Below are 19,179 nucleotides of genomic sequence, written 5' to 3'. Positions count from 1 at the left end.
CATCCTGAGTTCTAAATAACCAGCAGAAAAACAGAGCATTTTAGTATGTTTATAGATGTCCTTCTGAAAAAAATGAATATTAATTTCTTTAAAATATTTTATTTTAAAGATTTGATTTTTTTGAGAGAGAGAAAGAGAGAGAGAGAGAGAGCATGCCTGCACAAGCAGAAGGGAGGGGTAGAGGAAGAAGCAGACTCCCTACTGAGCAGGGATCCAATCGAGACTTGATCCCAGTATCCTGGGATCATGACCTAAGCCAAAGGCAGATGCTGAACCGACTGAGCCACCGAGGTGCCCCTCTTCCAGACATTTTAAATGCAGGAAATAGAATGTGCTTTTTAGGTTAAATTTAACCAGCATTTATGTATGACCTTTGATGTGTAAAGTGCTCTGTTGGAAACAGATGGCATAGACATAGACCATACCAAGCAGGAGTTACTGATCTTATCTTTGAGACTCATGTCCAAATTAATTAGCTAAACAATATCTCTTAAATTCCCAATGGAGACTCTTTTAATAATGCAAATGGTAATTAATTTTAATCTTTGTCATTTAAGGTATTTTAATTTCATATTTACTTAAATCAACTGCAAAATAATCCTTTCCTTACGATGGAGACAGGCCTTTTTGGAAACACTTTGTGACTCAAACCATTTACCTACTGCTTCTTGTCTGCCAGCAGACAACAAAATCAGTGAATTAAAAAGTAAGATTTCAGTGGGGACACCAGGGCAAGTTATGATGAATTCCCTTGGGCATGTATTTTCATAATTGTGATTTTATTTATATCTAGTAAAATTATTCCAAAATGAGAGTTACTTAATGATAGCTTGCAAAGAGCAGTATGCTTTCTAGAGGCCATTTGAATAATGCTGTGTTTTATCTGGCTATGCCACAAAAACTTCACAAACCTAGTTATGGAAAGCTCTTAATATATTTCAGTCGTTGGAAATGTTTCTTGAGGTCAGGTGCTAAATAAGCAGGGATTTAGTAAAGAAAAACTACTTAAATATAAATGTTAGGATATGGTGGAACTGCTTAAATGTCTGTTGTTTTATAAAGTAATTTTGAAAAAGATTGATTCTTACCCATTCTAACATTTTATAAAATACTTTTATTCTGATTCTTCATATGTACCTCTGAATTAATGTCTTTAACACTAAATCAGTGTTTTGGGTCATTAGCACAGTTTTCCAAAGTACATCTTCCATTCAATTTAAGATGTGTAAGATAAAGTACTCTCATAGCTGTATATGATGATTGTATTTCAAGCCACAGACACCTATACCTTTAAGAATTGGAGTTTTCAGTTTTCTTCTATGTAGCTGTTTTTGACCTCCACAATGAAATCTTTTACTGGTAGTTTTTTTTTAAATTGGCCTTTAGTGATAGCTGGGTGGCTCAATTGGGTAAGTGTCCGACTCTTGATTTTTGTTTATCATGATCTCAGGGCCGTGAGATTGAGTGCTGTATTGGGCTCCACACTAGTGTAGAGTCTGTTTAAGATTCTCTCTATCTCCCTCTGCCTCTACCCCCCATCTCTCTCTCTCTCTAAAAAAATTAATAATTTTTTTAGAAAGTGGCCTTTAAGAACTTTCTTTATAATAATATCTAGCATTTAGAATTGAAGACCAGGAATACATTTTTAATCTTGTTACTTTTCTTTGCTTGAAAAAGATTGGCATGTGAATTTTATACATACTTTACTTATATCCTAGATATAGATACTATCCTTAGATTCAGGTAAAACTAGCAGGTAGAGAAAAGTATTTGTTGTAGTAGACAGCAATGATCTTCTTTGGTAATTTATCAAATATTGTACATATATACTTATATCAGTTTGAGTGAGCAGGTCTCCAGTGTTCTAATGTTATTTGTGCTCACTATTGTTTGATGTGTCAAGAGTATTCTTTTCTGTTGGATCTCACTCAACCTGGGAAATTATTCATTTAGCAAATATTTTGAGTACCTATCCTGTTCTTGGAGTTTGGGTTACCTAAGTGACAGAAACATAATAATTTTTGCCATCTTGAGATATTGTATTAGGACTTTGGTACTGAAATCGTGAAATGGGAGCCATTGGACGGTTTTAAACAAAAGAATGATAAAACCTGATTTACATTTTTTCTTTTTTTTTAAAGGTATTTATTTATTTATTCATTCATTTATTTATTTATTTATTTATTTATTTATTTATTTATTTATTTATTTATTTATGATAGTCAGAGAGAGAGAGAGGCAGAGACACAGGCAGAGGGAGAAGCAGGCCCCATGCACCGGGAGCCCAACGTGGGATTCGATTTCGGGTCTCCAGGATCACGCCTTGGGCCAAAGGCAGGCGCTAAACCACTTCGCCACCCAGGGATCCCCTGATTTACATTTTAAAGTGAATTGGAATACTTGGAAATCTGACCTTTAATTTTTATTTGAGCTTGATTAAGATGTAGATATTTTTCTATATATATACATATACAAAAATTGCATATATGTGAAATTTGAGATAGGGTTCAATCATTGGGGTAACAGTAGTCTCTTTGGGTGTGCTGCCCTCTGTAAAGTATTATCTTTGTGTAACAAATGAGAAGATAAAGATAGTAAGGGCAAGGCTCTATACTTCCCCCCAGGGAAAAAAAGATCCTGGGGGAAGAAGAGTTTTCTTTTCTTGGAGATAAAGAAGAGAAACAGAAAGATAATATTTTAAGATAGGCTTAATTGAGGTATCTATAGTATATCCAGAAAGATATACCCAGTAGTTTAGATAATACAGAATTGAAGCTCAGCAGAGAAGTCTGTTTGGGAGAAAAAAATATTTCAAAGTTATCAGTAGAATAGGTTGTTAAATAAAAGGCTGAAGATGGAATGGAGGGAACATATCAGTATTTGAATGACTTGGCCAAGGAAGAGAAGCTCCAGAAGGACCTGACCAGAAAAAGCTTTGGAAAACAAAACAAAAAAATGAATATACTTTAGATGATGGGCACATTTAATAGTGAACTGGACAGGAAAAAATGATCCATAAGAGAACAGATAGACTGAATGAAAGGTGAAAGTTAGGCCTTAGAATACAGTTAAATACAGATTTAATAGAGATTTAATAATGATAGAATTAGAGAGGCTAGATAGTAATAAAATGTAAAACTTCAGAGTTAGATAAAAGTGTTCAACCATGAGAATAGGTTCTCATTTTTAGTAGCTTCTCTTTAAGATACTTTCCTCCTCCAAAATTTTAGGATTTTTGGAATGGAGCATTCATACTTTTTCTCTTTATTGAATCTAAAGTAAATATTGATATCAGCAGTCTTTTTTTTTAAATTGACTTTTAACTTCCTTCTTAAATTTGATGTATATTGAATAGTAAAATCTGGGAATTAATTTTTTCCTGATTTTTTATGGTAATATACACATAACAAAATTTACCATTTTAACCATTTGTAAGCATATGATTTTGGTACAGTATGCCTTTTTGTCAATGAACTTTATATTAACTTTAGTTAAAATTTCTATGAACTTCAAAAATATTTTTATTTTGGTTAAAAATGTTCTTTGAGGGGTGCCTGGGTGGCTCAGTTGGTTGAACGTCCAACTTTTGATTTCAGGGTCATGAGTTCAAGCCCCACATTGGGCTCCAAAAAAACAAAAGAAAGTTCTTTGACCATAAGAGAATTAAACTAAAATAAAAAATAGATCTCTGGAAAATCCCCAAATATTTGGAAATTAAACAATAATCTTAAAAGTAATACATGGTTCAAGGAGAAGCCACATGAAGAATTAGAAAATATTTTGAATTGAATGAAGTATATCTGAATTTGTGGTATGCAGCTAAAGCAGTGCTTAGAGGGAAATTTAAATGCTTGCTTTTTTTAAAAAAAAAGTTTTCAAATCCATGATCTAAAAGATCTGCATTAAGAAACTATAAAAAGAAGAACATGTTAGAGCAGGCAGGATATAGTAAAGATAAAAATAGAAATCAATGAAATTGAAAACAAAAATAATGAAAATAAAACTGAAAGTTGATTCTTTCAAAGAATCATTAAAACTGATAAAGTTTTTATCAGACTGAGGGAGAAGGAGAGAGAGAGACAGACACACAGGTTATCGTATCAGCAGTTAAAAAAAAGTATATTACCACAAATTCCACCCTTATACATTGGAAGAATAAGGATATTCTGTTATGGATAACTTTGCCAACAAATTTAACTGAAATGAAATGGACAAATTCTGTGAAAAACACAGACTGCAACTTTCACTCAAAAATAAATAATCTAAATATTACATCTAAGAGAAATATTTCTTTTTTTTTTTAAGATTTTATTTATTTATTCGTAGAGATGCAGAGAGAGAGAGAGAGAGAGAGAGAGAGAGAGGCAGAGACGCAGGCAGAGGGAGAAGCAGGCTCCATGCAGGGAGTCCAATGTGGGACTCGATCCTGGGACTCCAGGATAACACCCTGGAGTTCCGGGCCTCCAGGATCACGCTCTGGGCTGAAAGGCAGTGCTAAACTGCTGAGCCACCTGGGCTGCCCGGCACCTTTTCTCAATAGAAAAAATGTAGTCTTCTCAATGAATGGTGCTGAAACATTTATATGTCTTTTTATGGGAGGAACTTCAATTCATGCCGTACACTTTATAGAAAAATTAACTTGAATTGGATCATAAGCCTAGGTATAAAAGAACAATAAAACTTCTGGAAGAGAACATAGAAAATCTTTGTGACATTGGATCAGGCCAAACTATTTTAGATAGGGCACAAAAAATGCAAACATAAAAGAAAAAAATTTTTTTAAATTTTTTTTTTTAATTTTTATTTATGATAGTCACAGAGAGAGAGAGAGAGGCAGAGACACAGACAGAGGGAGAAGCAGGCTCCATGCACCGGGAGGCTGACGTGGGACTCGATCCCGGGTCTCCAGGATCGCGCCCTGGGCCAAAGGTAGGCGCTAAACCGCTGCGCCACCCAGGGATCCCTAAAAGAAAATATTGTAATTTGGATTATATCAAATTTAAAAAGTTTTGTTCTTCAGAATATACTGAAAAACTGAAAAGATAAACCACCAGCTTGCACAAAGTATTCGCAAACCGTATGTATGTATGTCTGATAAAGGATTTGTGTTAAGAATATGTTAAGAGTTTTCATGACTCAATAATGAGAAAACAACTAAGCAAAAAGTGGGGAAAATGTTCTTAACAGATCTTTTATTGAAGAAGTACACTGATGGCAAATAAGAGGGAAGGTGATCAGTATCATCAGCCATTAAGGAATTGCATTGTGAAGTCATAGAATGGTTTTATCCTAGTAGAATAGAGAGGAGGAATAAAAGAAAGGAAAAAAAAACTGAAGATACCAAACACTAGTGAGAAGCCAGAGCTCTAGAGCTCATACGTTGCAGATGGAAAAGTAAAATGCTGCTGTCATTTGGAAAAGTCTGTTGGTTTCTGGAGGATCCCTGGGTGGCTCAGCGGTTTAGTGCCTGCCTTGGGTTCAGGGTGTTATCCTGGAGTCCCAGGATCGAGTCCCACATAGGGCTCCCTGCAGGGAGCCTGCTTCTTCCTCTGCTGTGTCTCTGCCTCTCTCTCTCTCTCCCTCTCTCTCTCTCATGAATAAGTAAATAAAATATTATTAAAAAATCTGAACAATGTATAAAAAAAAGTCTGTTAGTTTCTTATAAATGTAAATATACAGTTGTCATATGACAGCCATCTCATGTATTTACCCAAGGGAAATTAAAACATGCTTATTATGTAAGGTCTTGTACTCAGATGTTCATTAACTGGGGAGTAGCTAAACAAATCGCAATACATCCTGATGATGGAGTACTATCCGCTAATAAAAAGGAATGAACTACTGATGCATCCTATAGCACCAGTGAATCTCAAAGGCATTATGCATTTGTGAAAGTTGGAATCAGAAGTCTGGATGATTCCATTTCATTTTCGGAAAAAAAAATCTAAAAGTAACAGAAAATGTCATGTTTGCTAGTGGCAGAGGGTAGTGGTAGGGAGTTGTCTACAAAGGGACAAGAGAAATTTTTGAGTGATAAATAATTATCTTGATTGTGTTGGTAATGGCATAACTATGAATTTGTCAAAATTCATAGGTTTGTACAACTAAAAAAGTGATTTTTATTCTAAATTATATATACTTCAATAAACCTGACTTTCAAAACAGTTTAATTTGTTACAGAAGGAAAATTAATGAAGGAAGAGAATATATTTTTCTGATTTTGCTTCTTTTGAGAAACAAGCAGTTGCTTTAACCGATACTTACTATGACTTGATTTTGCTAGGTCTTCAGTCATTTAAAAATAATTAGGTTACATATGCATACTTCAAACTAAATTACATAAACTAGCAAGTTAATTCTGTGTATCTAAAAATAATACAGATTTTTATGATAGCTCTTTTGGAATTTTGTTAGAAATACGGAAATGATTAGATTTTTTCCTGATACTTTAAAAGATCTGAAATTTTTTTTTAATTCTTTCCTAAAATCGTACCGTAGAAAACTACGTGGTCTTTTTTTCTTTTAAGGTAAGCAATATAGAAGTACAAGTAAAAAGGTAAATTCTCTCATTGATACCACTCTTCAGTTACCATTGTTAATAACTTGAGTTTCTACATTTGGAAATATTTTGTTTGTATTCTTGCACTTGCATGCATTTTGGTTTTAAATCAATTTAAACGGATACTTTCTATGTTTGCTTTTCTGTGGCTTGTATTTTTCACCTAAAGTAATGTAGGTTTCTTTCTGGATTAATATCAGATTTGTTCAGTAAGTATTTTTAAGTACTTAATGTTTAAGGCTAGCAATGAAAAAAATAGGGTCCTTGCCCAAGCAACTGATGTTCAAATAAGAAGATAATAAACAAATTGGAGGAAAATGTTACTGTTGGTAAGTTTCATGAAGGTAATTAGTGAAGGCTAAAAAGATGAAAAGTGGTGGGACAGAATGAGCGGACAAGTGCATTAGACAGTTGTGGTAATAGGGTGTTCTATCTAGATCTGTTTTATTATGCAGATAGGTATTAACTATTTCATAATATAGTTTATCTTAACCATTCTGTTTTTGGGTATGTGGATTACTGATAGTTGTTTTCTGTTATAATCAATACTGTGATGAATATCCTTGGATGTATTTTTTTGCTTATATATACAAGTATTTCTGTAACTGAATTCTTGAAAATTGTATTTTTTAAATCTTAATTATACATTCTGCCAAATTGCCCTCTAAAACATTAGACATTCTCTGTCAGTAGATGAAAAATGCCTCATTTTAACTTGCATTCACCTGAATCCCAATGAAATTTAGCATATTTACTGGTCATTTGTTATTTCTCCCATAAATTGCCTACTCCTAGGATTTTACCCATTGTGGGGTTTGTCTTTTCCTTACTGAGATTTTAGGATTTCTTTATAATTCTGTTTATAATATATACACATCATATTTTGTGATATTTTCTCTTAATCTGTACTTGTCTTACTTTATGGAATCTTTAGATTTTTCATTTTTCTACTGTCAAAATCTATCACTCTTTTCTTTCCTAGCTTTTAGGTTTTGTGTCTTTTACAGAAAGCCTTCTTATATTAGTGAAGTCTCATTTTTTTCCCTATGACTTCTTTAGGTTTATGTTTCTGGTAGATTTTAATTCATCTGGAATTTTTATATAAGTATATATATATATATATATTTTTTTTTTTCCTGTGGTAGGGATCTGTTTTGTCCAATTTCCTAACCATTTTCCCAAAATAATTTATTGAACAATATGTCTTTTTTCCCCACTGACTTGAAGTATCATCTCTATGTGTTTTCTGGATTTAATACTCCATTGTTTTAATTATTTTCATTTTACATTTAACATCTGATAGGGCACCCCTCCCTATTGTCTTTTTTTCAAAAAATTTTTGGCAATTTCTGTGTATTTTCTCTTCCAGATGAACTTTAGAATCAACATGTCAAGTTCCATTAAAAATCCCTCTGGGATTTTGATTGGAAGTGCATTGAATTTACAGATTAATTTGGGGAGAATTGACATCTTTACACTATTGAATCTTCCCATCCAGGAACATGGTATGCCTCTCCATTTCTTCAGGTGTTCTTTTATGTCCTTTAGTAAAGTTTTATGGTTTTTTTTCATGTAGGTCTTAGACTTCTCTTGTTAGGTTTATTCCTAGGTATTTTGTAGTTTTGTTGTTATTGTGAATTACATCTTTCCTTCCAGTTTACATGTTGTTTTTCAATTGGTTATTGCTAATATGTAGGAAATCTACTGATTTTTGGGTGTTGATCTTACCATTTACTTAGTTTTCAGTGGATTGCTAATATGTAGGAAATCTACTGATTTTTGTGTGTTGATCTTACCATTTACTTAGTTTTCAGTGGATTTTCTTGAAATTTCCAGAAGGATGATTATGCTTTCTGCAAATGATGGCATTTTGTTGTTTCCTTTTTTTCAGTATTATATGTCGCTAGGGGATTTTTTGTTTGTTTTGTTTGTTTTATTGGTCATATTGCATTGGTTAGGTTTCCATATCTGTTTACTACTAGCTCTGATTTGGGCATCTTTCCTAATTTAATCCTTCTAATTTTTAAACTTTTACGTTTATATGTGGCTTAGATTTCTGGAAAGCGTATTATCTGGAACAAAAGTTTCCTTCTTGATTTAACAAGTATTTTCATGGTAATGAATATTGCATTTTATTATGTGTTCTTGTTAAGAGGATACATGATCTTTTTACTTCTAAATTTTAATGTAGTGAATTACATTAATACATCTACCTGCTACTGGTTATGATGTTTATCATTTTTAACAGTTATTTTGCAAGTATTTATTTGGATATTGCATTATGCCGGGAACTTTGCCACACACTGGTGATAGTGCTAAATCTGAATGGCTTCTGTCTTTAATTGGAGAAGAGGTAATAAACAGATACCCAAGAACAAGATAATTTTAGGCTGTGATGATATTGTGGAGGAAATAAAGTTAGTGGTGTGGTAGAGAGATGAATAGAGTATTTCTTTGGTAGTACAATCTGAGAAGGTAAAATGTAAATTAAGACCTGAAGAATGAAAGCTTTGGAAAAAGCATTCTAGGCAAGGAAGATCACTATTTCTGTATGTACAAATAATTGTATTTCTCAGTACTTTCTTTATTCCCTTTCTTGTATATGTTGTATGATGCTCTATACAACTGCTGAATTTTCTTTTCTAATGATGTGTTTCGTTAAGATTTTGTTTAGTTATTTTGCTTTTCCTGTTCAGGTTTGCTACTACGGTTATTTATGCTTATGAGCTAGGGAGTCTCCCATCTTTTTTCTGGGCTTCGTAAATAATATAATAATGATTTGTTCCTTCTAAAAGATAGATCTATGACTACCCTTAAGATTTCTTCTGTTAATACATTCTGTTTCTACCGTTTCTTGAAAACCATCCATTTTGTTTAGACTTTTCCTATTACTTGACTTAAAATTTAGCTTAGTTTTCTGATTTTAGTGACTCATGTTTTTTTCTCTCATTTTCTATAATCAGACTTGTCAAGGGCTTGTCTCTTTCATGCTAGACTTCCCCATGAAGCAGTTACTGGTTTTATTAATTACTTCTGTATCTCTTCTCAATTTCTTCATTTCATTATTATAAATTATATTGATATATTTTGACTTGGATTTTATTTTTGAAGATTTTTGTTTTATGTATTTTTAATCTAAAGCTCTAAATTTTTCTTTAAAGACAAGTATGGCCAAATTTCATAGGAAATTTCATATGCTTACAATTTTAATTTTTATTTTCCGTGTATTCTGAGAGTAAATTAGTAGGCTTTTTTTTTCTTTTTAAATTTCTAAGTAGAGTATTATTTTATTGTTAAATTTTAGTTTCTCTTAGCTTTATTGACCAAGAATATAACTTGTATTTTTTTTAATCTTTTGAGATTTTTCCTTTGTTTTAAGGTATGGTCAGGCTTTTGTTTGCTGTAAAAGACTATTCTTTGTTCATGATATACTATCCTATTTTGATATATAAGTATAGTTCATGAAAGAATCTATTTCTGAATCCTCCATATCCTTGTGTAATCTACTTGCTCTCCTCATTTTCTGGCATAGGTATGTGAAATGTTTCCAGCTAAGTTGTGTGAATTTTCCAGGTGCTTTTATTTCCAGTATTTTTACTTTATATATTTCATTGTTATATTGTTAGGTATATAAAATTTTGGCTCTTACACATTCTGGTTATTAAATCTATTATCATGATAAAATACCTTTTTCTCAAGGTATTTTCTCAAGATATTTCTCAAGGCTTTTTGCCTTGAGTTCTGTGACTGGTATTAAATAGCACCCTTGACCACGTTTGCTTTTTCATGCTTCTGTTTTTAGCCTTATGACTAAAAATTTTAGGTCTTCTGTTATGATAGAGTATAGTAGAAGGGGTTCTTTTTCTTTTTTTTTTTTTTTAATTTTAAATCTTAATCTGTGTGCCATTTTTTCAAATAAGAGTAGTTTTCCTACTTGCTTTTATAGTAACTTGGTTTTTTGGTCTTTCTTTGGTCATTTTACTAACTTTGGAGGTTATTGTGAAGATGTCTTTTCCTATAGTTATCACTGCCCCCTGCTGCCCCCACCTGCTGCCCCTTGTCTTTAGCTGAAATTTTTTTTTCTTTAGCTTAATTTATTGAATTTTCTTTGCTTCCTAGCCACTTTAAAAACTATGTGTTTTATTTCTCTTTTTCAGCAGGCATTGAATTGAAGTAAACCGTTTCTTTAGTTGATTTCCTTGCTGAACATAGGCTTATAGCATTATATTATTCAATCTTGGCTTTCCTGTTTTTTAAACTGATATTTTAGTAATATGTTTATGTTATAATATGTTTTTACTTTTCTAACTTAAGGAATCATTTATTAACAACTACTTGAGATGATAAAGATAGGTTGTATTATACTAGTTTCTTTTCCAGCTGCTTTTCCAAGGCTATCCTTTTCTTGGATTCATCCTTTTCTTGGATTCATTTTTGTTGTGAAGGCCTACATCCTCTAAATTCAGAAATATTTGTGGTTTTTAAAATCCTTAATTTGCTTACTTATCTAAAATTATTTTATTCTACCATTTAGAATTTTACTTTCAAAATAATTGTACTTTAGAATTTTAGTTGCACAGTTGTCTTCTAGCATCAATATACTCATATTGGGGAATCTGATATCAATCTGATTTTTAATTCTCTTATTAACTGCTCACATTACAAACTTTCTACACTTTATGTCCTTGGAATGCTCAAATTCCACCAAGTTATGACTCTATATTTGTATCTGAGAATGAGTTTTGTATATCTGCATGTGCATTTTAAAGCTATCTCATAAGAATCATTTTATTCTGAGCTGTTTTTATGATAATTGATGAATAATGGTAAATCTAGAAACAGGTTACATTTGTAATTTATCATATTATTGGTAGCTAGAGTTTGGGTAAATCTTTTTAAATCTGTAACCTTAATTCTGTTATAGAAAAACCACTTACAAACTCTAGATGTGGGAATTCCATACAATTTTACTTACTTTAAACATTCATAATTTGTTCCCTTTATAAAGTTTATAATTAATGTTAAAAATTTTTATATTGAATGATAATTTCACACTGAGTTGTTGTAGGCAGATAAGTACTTTGAAGCTTAAGAAAAAAGGCATATTTTGTATGAACTCTGTGAGAACAGTGCCATGTTAACTATTGTTTTGCTGGTTTTTAACACATTCCTACATCTTAATTAAAAATTATTGGATGAGTAGATGAGTATGAATGAAGGAATGCAGAAATCAGTAGATTTTTTTGAAAGCTGAATTTACTTTTAATCAGGTTCAGTTTAGTTGAACCTCAGGATACTGACACCATGAGGATTCATATTATTAATTGATATTCTTTTTACAAGAAAACTTTAAGTGGCTTTTATGTTATTTTATGGGATCCCTGGGTGGCGCAGCGGTTTGGCGCCTGCCTTTGGCCCAGGGCGCGATCCTGGAGACCCGGGATCGAATCCCACGTCGGGCTCCCAGTGCATGGAGCCTGCTTCTCCCTCTGCCTGTGTCTCTGCCTCTCTCTCTCTCTCTCTCTCTCTGTGTGTGACTATCATAAATAAATAAAAATTTTTAAAAAAATTTATTTTATGTTATTTTATTTCACTGTTACATAGATCACTGTTCAGTAGGACTGTACTGAAGGTTTTATTTTAATAGTACAGAAAAAACAAATCCAAATGTATTAATTTTGGAGTACTTTACTTTTTTAAGATTTATAACATGTTAGCTAAAATTTACCCTATTTAAGACTACAGAAAATATGGATCAAGGAAATTTTATTAGGTTTTGGGTTAAGGTACAAAAGAGAAGAAACTATTATTTCTTTGAATTAGATTTACATAGCCTGTTCTGAATATCACTGAATAAGTGACAATACTTAAGTTATGTAATTCAGTCCATGGTGATGACCTCAACTCAGATCATTCTAATGAAACTTTATTTTTGGTAGGTGAAACAGTATAAGTTATGATCTGTGTCTTTAAAACCCACTGTTTGTCATTGAAATGATAAAGTTGGTCATAAAAATCAAATACTGACATTTACTAAATGTAAAAATCATACACAATATAAAACGTTTATCATAAACATTGTTTTGGAGGGATTGTTCTGCATTGACTGGATTAAGACATCTTCAGATTTTAAGTATGATGAATTTTGAAGATACTCTGTTTTCTTGGAGCAAGTGTGAGAATTCCTTGCTATTCTAAAAAACATTTGTAATATAATCATGACCTAGATTATCTTTCTTGAAATATCAACTTGAAATTCAGATTACCAGCTTTAAGTTGAATGATAAATGGACAGGGTAATTTTCAGAACAACAAAAGGAGGAACTAGTGAATAGGGATGGGATGTAAGATGGGGAATGTTAAAGGTCAAGAAGTCCAAATTCTGGAGTGGCTAGCATTCTCATTTTTTAAAGTATGCTTATCTTCAGAGACTGACTCTTTTTTTCTCATCCTTACCTTCCATAATCTTTCATTTGATGTGTTGAAGTAAGTAAGTTACAAATTGATTCTTTGTCTCTGTTGTCACATATGTATAAAACCATCTTTCACATGATCTCTAATTGTGTTTCCAAAAATTGACTGTTGGGGGAGTCTGAGGGCTGTCTATTACACATCCCACTCTTGATTTTGGCTCTGGTCTTGATCTAGGGGTTATGAGTTCAAGCCTGGAGTTGGGCTCCACACCCCTACCCCTTACCCCTGTACTCAAGCATCTTTCTCTCAAATACATTTTTTTTTAAGAAACTGATTATTTAGCTTAATACTTAAATCCTTCAGTAACCTATCATATAAATTCTGAGCTCAGCACAATATTGAAAGGCCATATCTTTCTTAAAAGCATTATTCTATTTACCATTCTCATTCGGAATTGTTTTTTTCCTTTTTCTATACAATCACTATATTAGGTCTATTTAGTACTGTTTCTCAGTCTTCTTTGGTATAGTTAGTTCTTCGCACATAGGGTTGCCTTTCCATATTGTATATTTGTAGAAGGCATTGATTATAATAAAATCATTTTTGTATTTCCTTTCTTCCTTGGCTGCCCGACTGCTTCTTGCACATTGTATGTTAATGGTAGTGAATATTTTTAAGCTGAATATTGTTAAATTTACTAAATATTGTTAAATTTGTAAATATTTGATGTCTCAATCAGAATATATCTTTATCCTTTGAAATAAATGCCAGTTTATTACAAGATGGACTGCTCTTTAATACAGCAGTGATGGGACGCCTGGGTGGCTCAGCGGTTGAGCATCTGCCTTTGGCTCAGAGCATGATCCCTAATCCTGTGATCGGGTCCCACGTCGGGCTCCTTGCATGGAGCCTGCTTCTCCTCCCTCTGCCTGTGTCTCTGCCTCTCTCTCTATGTCTCTCATAAATAAATAAATAAAATCTTAAAAAAAAACTTTTAATACAGCAGTGATAATTTATGTTTTGATAGGGAGTTAGTTTGAAATGTAATGCTGATGTTCACAGTTGGCCCAGACAGCCCTACGTTTATAAACTTTTATATGACTTTGTGTTTTACTATAGAAGGTTTGGAAGTACCATTAATGGCATAAGCATTTCCTTTAGCCCTGACCTTTGTTAAAAGACCTTGGTTTTCTTTTTAAATTTTTTTTTTAATTTTTATTTATTTATGATAGTCACAGAGAGATAGAGAGAGGCAGAGACACAGGCAGAGGGAGAAGCAGGCTCCATGCACCGGGAGCCCGACGTGGGATTCGATCCCGGGTCTCCAGGATCGCGCCCTGGGCCAAAGGCAGGCGCCAAACCGCTGCGCCACCCAGGGATCCCCAAAGACCTTGGTTTTCATTGTTGATTGTGTTAAGTTTATTTTGGGAAGAAAGTAAAAGAATTTTAATTATTTGTTAATCTGAATAAATAGTATTACTGTTAAATAATGATTTTTTTAAACAAAAGGAACCTCTGTAGGAAAACATCACCTGTAATCCTTAAAAACCAAAAAGATTTAACTTGCACAAAAGCAGATAAAGTGTGATAAAGCCACTATAAATCTTTTTCTCAGATTCAACATTATCAAGAATTTGCCACACAACTTTGTTTTCCTGAAATATTTTATGGCACATTTATGACTCTATTACTGTATATGGCAGTATGCATCTCTAAAAGAAAAGAGCAACCTAACCAGAATAATTCCTTTATACTATCTAAAACCCAGTTCATATTCAAATTTCTTCACTTCTCTTAAAAATTTCATGTAAGGTCTATATAATTTTGCTAGTTATGTCTTTGGTGTCTCTTTAATTTAGAGCAGTTCTTCCCTTTTACTCTTTTTTTTTTTAAATATATTCTACATTTTAGTTATGTCTGTTTTTTCCTATTTAACTTTGTGGTTCTCAATTTATCACCCTCCAGGGTCTTTTGTTCATTTCTATTTTACCTCCAAGGGGATATTTGGCAATGTTAGGAGGTTTTTTGGTGTCACAACCTGTGAAGAGTTGCTACTGGCTCTAGTGGGTAGAGGCTAGGGATGCTGCTAAACATCTGAAATATACAGGGCAACCCACAACCAAGAAATTATCCAATCCGAAATGTCAGTAGTGCTAAGATTGAGAAACACTGATTTAAATTGTTCCTAATACTTGCCTTATTAATTTTTATAAACTGGAAATTATTTCTAAGGGCTCTGTTAGGTTATTTTCAGAGCAACAAGAATACTTCATAGACATACTATGTTATTTTATGCTGCATAAATCAGAGGCTTCAGTGCTTGTTTGTTTATTTATTTATTTATTTATTTATTTTTTTGGACAGTAGGTTCAAACATTGTCCCTAAATATAGAGTTTGAAGTCATATTTTTTAGAGCAGAGTGGGAAGAAAAATAAAAAAACCTTTTTATTCCAGCATGGAATCTTCTAGTAGAAAGGATATTGAACTAATTAATTAATTAGATAACTAGTCTCCTTAATACTAGATTTTTAGAAACCTACTATTTAAATAACAGACCTGTCCTTCTGTTTTCTCATCTGTAACAATGAGCTGAAGCTGGTGATTTCTAAGGTCCTTGCATTTTGATGGTTCTTTATATTAGAAAAGAATTTGATGTGCAAGCACCATTTCACAAAATACCCATCTAGTGAAAACAATACTTCCAAAATAGTCTAATTATAAGTTGTCATGCTTTGAATTAGTGCTAACGTTGATAGGTTATTTTCCTTAAGGATTACATTTAATAAGGACATACCTTTCCCTCTGTCTCTCTCTTTTCATGGAAATTATTTTTACATTTCATTTAAAGAAAACATTTCAGAATATTTATGTGAATTTTTTATTCTCACCATTTTTAATGTTCTAGAACTTCGCTGTGGTTCAAAATGAAATTCTTTTTTTCTGTACAAATGTAATAAAAATGACTATGGTTTCAAGGGGAAAACACATTTTAGGATTTAATCTGAATTATCTTAGCTCAGGACATGGTAGGGCAGGATATGTTCGTAACTTAGTTGGCCTATTAATAAAAGATTATTTTTGTATTTTTATGAGTACATGTCCTTATGTTGGTCTCTCTTCATTTGTCCTATAATGTAGTACAAGAATCTTTCCAGTTGGGGAAAGAGGAATTGGTGTTAATTAGGAAGTTCTCTTCTACTTCCTCTTCCTTACAGCTTTTTCCCCCGTCCCTTTACCTTCTACACTTTTTACCCCATAATAATGTTTATTTATACACATACTTTGGCTGTCTTATTAAAGAAGTAAGTTCCTAGATAGTAGAGTTGATTTTGCACTACTAGCAAACTGTAATACCTCTTGTATAAGGACTGTTTGCCAATGATGGGCATTTTGCCTTACCTGCCACTTAGTGTTGTTCTGTTACTTAATGTATGATTTTTCACTATCTGTAAGATATACCTTTAAATTTATGTTTTATAACTACCTCTCCCTTCCCCAAACACACTGTGTAGCCTTTTAGAATCTGAAAAGATAGAATCTCCAAACCATCATTTATTTACTCAACCTGCGTTTCCATGGAGTTTAGAAAGGCAGTAAATATTATAATAAATCATATATGACAAATTTATGAAAAAAACTATGTAGAATAAAGGTCTAGAGATGGCTAAGAGACTTGCTTAGGTCTCACAGATAGCATCTGAACCCATAATGGTACCATGGTCTTTAGATCCTCCCAGTGTCCTTGAAATTAATTTCTTCATTAATATCAAACTGGGGGTGGAGGAGATAGAAATCCATTCTTGTTCTTTTCTTTCATCCCAACACCTTTTTAAAAAAACTGTATAGAATTTCATAGTCATTTGAATTTACTGTTTTTAACTTACCAGGATTTTTACAAAGTAAGATGGATAACTTTTGTGGAAAAGTTTGAAATCAATTAAGAAAACATATTCCTGTAATTAATATCCCTCATGAAGAGATTGAGGTGCATTTTTCTTAATAAATTTTCATCAGGCTCAGTTAGGATACAGTGTGGCATGGGGAGACTTTATGTCGGAAAACCACTTTTGATTGTAATTTAATACCTCTTGTGATGTAACTTCTAACTTTCTAACCTTTCCTACAGTACATACTCTGTTCTAGTAAAAGAAATATGCTTGTTTACCAGTGCTACATTCTTTCTTCTGTTGTCTTACATAAATTAATTTGGTCAAAACTCTTCATATTTATCTTTCTGTATGCAGTGTTGTCCTTGAACAGTTTTAAATACCTCTGATCTATACTTTTGACTCGGCCCTTAACCATGCCTTGCTCTTAGAGATTTTGTTTTCTAAAACTCTAGTCTGAAATATTATTTAATTTTTCGTTAATTTTTCATTTATTTTACCTATGTACCTTTGTTTTCTTTCTTTTGTTGTCTCCCATTGGATTGGAAAACTGTAGATATTTTCACAGGGAAAATTTCACTGGGAAGCAACTTTTTCTTTAAAAAGACTTATCTTTTGGACTTTTGTTGGGAGATAAGAAGACATGGTTTTTATTTTACTATAATTTTGAATCACAGCTTGCTATTGCCAACTCATGTCCCAAAGGTTTACTTATTTTTTTGAAGATGTATTTATTTCTTTGAGAGAGAGAAAATGAGAGCAGGGGAAGGGACAAAGGGAGAGGGAGAGAAGCAAGACTCCCCACTAAGCTCACTGAGCCCAAGGTGGGGCTCAGTCACCCTAACCAGAAACCATGACCTGAGCTGAAACTATGGTCAGACACTCAACTGACTCAACCACCCGGGCGCCCCCTTCTTCTTTAAGATTTATTTATTCCTGAGGTATACTTCTTAACGTATGAGACCTATGCTACTACCTTAAAGGACAACTTAAAACTAAAAAGAATATATTCTTGTGTTTTTCCCCTAACTCCGTCATTTTAACAGTTGTTATTGATGAGTTAAAGTTAATATACTGCAAAATTTTGTGAATTTTTCAAATATTTGCAGATTATTTTTAGAGGATTCAGTGTCTATTTGTATTTGAAATATTAGAAATCTGAAATTATGTTGAACTATGCTAGTGCAATGGAAATTTGGAGAGAAACCTATTATTTCCTCCGAGATTTAACATTCAGTATTAAATACGTGTTGGTTATTAAATATGTGTTGGTTAAATACAGCAGTTGTTCCTAGGTTCTAGATAAGGTACTAGATAAGTGACTTTCAAAGATGAAATGGCTCAAAATTTCTGATAATACTTAAATATTTATTCCTTAAGGTTTTTTTTTAATTTAGATACTAGGTATGAGCATAGTGTTCTAGGTTAATAATTACTTTTATATCTATTTTAGTTATTAGTGTTAGAAGTACTTAGATTTGTGAAGTAAATTTCATCTAAAATAGTGATAGTTTATATAATAATTATCAACTTTTTATCAAGCAAACAGGAAAGAATATATCTTCATATTTATTTGTAAGTAGCACCATAATAAGGGATATCACAATAAAACTTTTCCCCGTGTCTTAGGTGTTTGCTATGTTCTAATTCTTTAATTGAATATTTTTGTAATTGAATCTGGTTTATGTTACTATATTACTGGTTCTCAGTGAATGGTCCACATGCCCCTCAGGGTCCCAGAGACCATTTCAGGATATCCAAGGGGTCAAAACCAATTCACCACAATACTGAGATGTTATTTGCTTCTTTTATTGTGTTGATATTTGCACTGATGATACAAAAACAATGGTAGGTAAAACTGCTGGCCCCATAATCAAGGCCATGGCACCAAATTGTACTAGTGTCATTGTATTCTTCAATTCTGCAGTCTCATGATTAAAAAAAAAAAAAGCCAACTTCACCTTAGGAATAATCTTGATAAATAAATATTAATATTTTGAAATCCCCACTTTAAAATACATGTCCTTTTAATATTACCATGTGTGACAAAATGGAAAGTATATGGAAAGCATCTCTGAGGTTCTTTTTGTGGGTTTTTTTTTTTTTTTTGAGATGCAAGGTGAATTAGCCATTCTTTTTTTTTTTTCCTTTCACGAAATGTTATTGTTACTAGAAAATATACCTGACATACACACTACACTTACCAAACTTGAATATTTGGCAAATGTTCTTATCAGAAATGATGTAAATGAGCTTGTCATTTTAAGAAAAATGATTGGCTGTATTTGTTGCCAATGATAAAATTAAGCTTTCAAGCA

General features: G+C 32.4%; 1 protein-coding gene across 6 annotated transcripts in view; it reads left to right on the top strand.

Moving 5' to 3' along the window:
* ANKRD17 (ankyrin repeat domain 17) overlaps positions 1-19,179 on the top strand; it is a 154,987-nt gene that overhangs the window by 55,540 nt on the left and 80,268 nt on the right. The gene's annotated exons all lie outside the window — the stretch shown is intronic.

The sequence above is a fragment of the Vulpes lagopus genome, chromosome 12, assembly GCF_018345385.1.
Source record: "Vulpes lagopus strain Blue_001 chromosome 12, ASM1834538v1, whole genome shotgun sequence".
Taxonomy (NCBI): domain Eukaryota; kingdom Metazoa; phylum Chordata; class Mammalia; order Carnivora; family Canidae; genus Vulpes; species Vulpes lagopus.
This window is presented reverse-complemented; position numbering and strand designations above follow the sequence as displayed.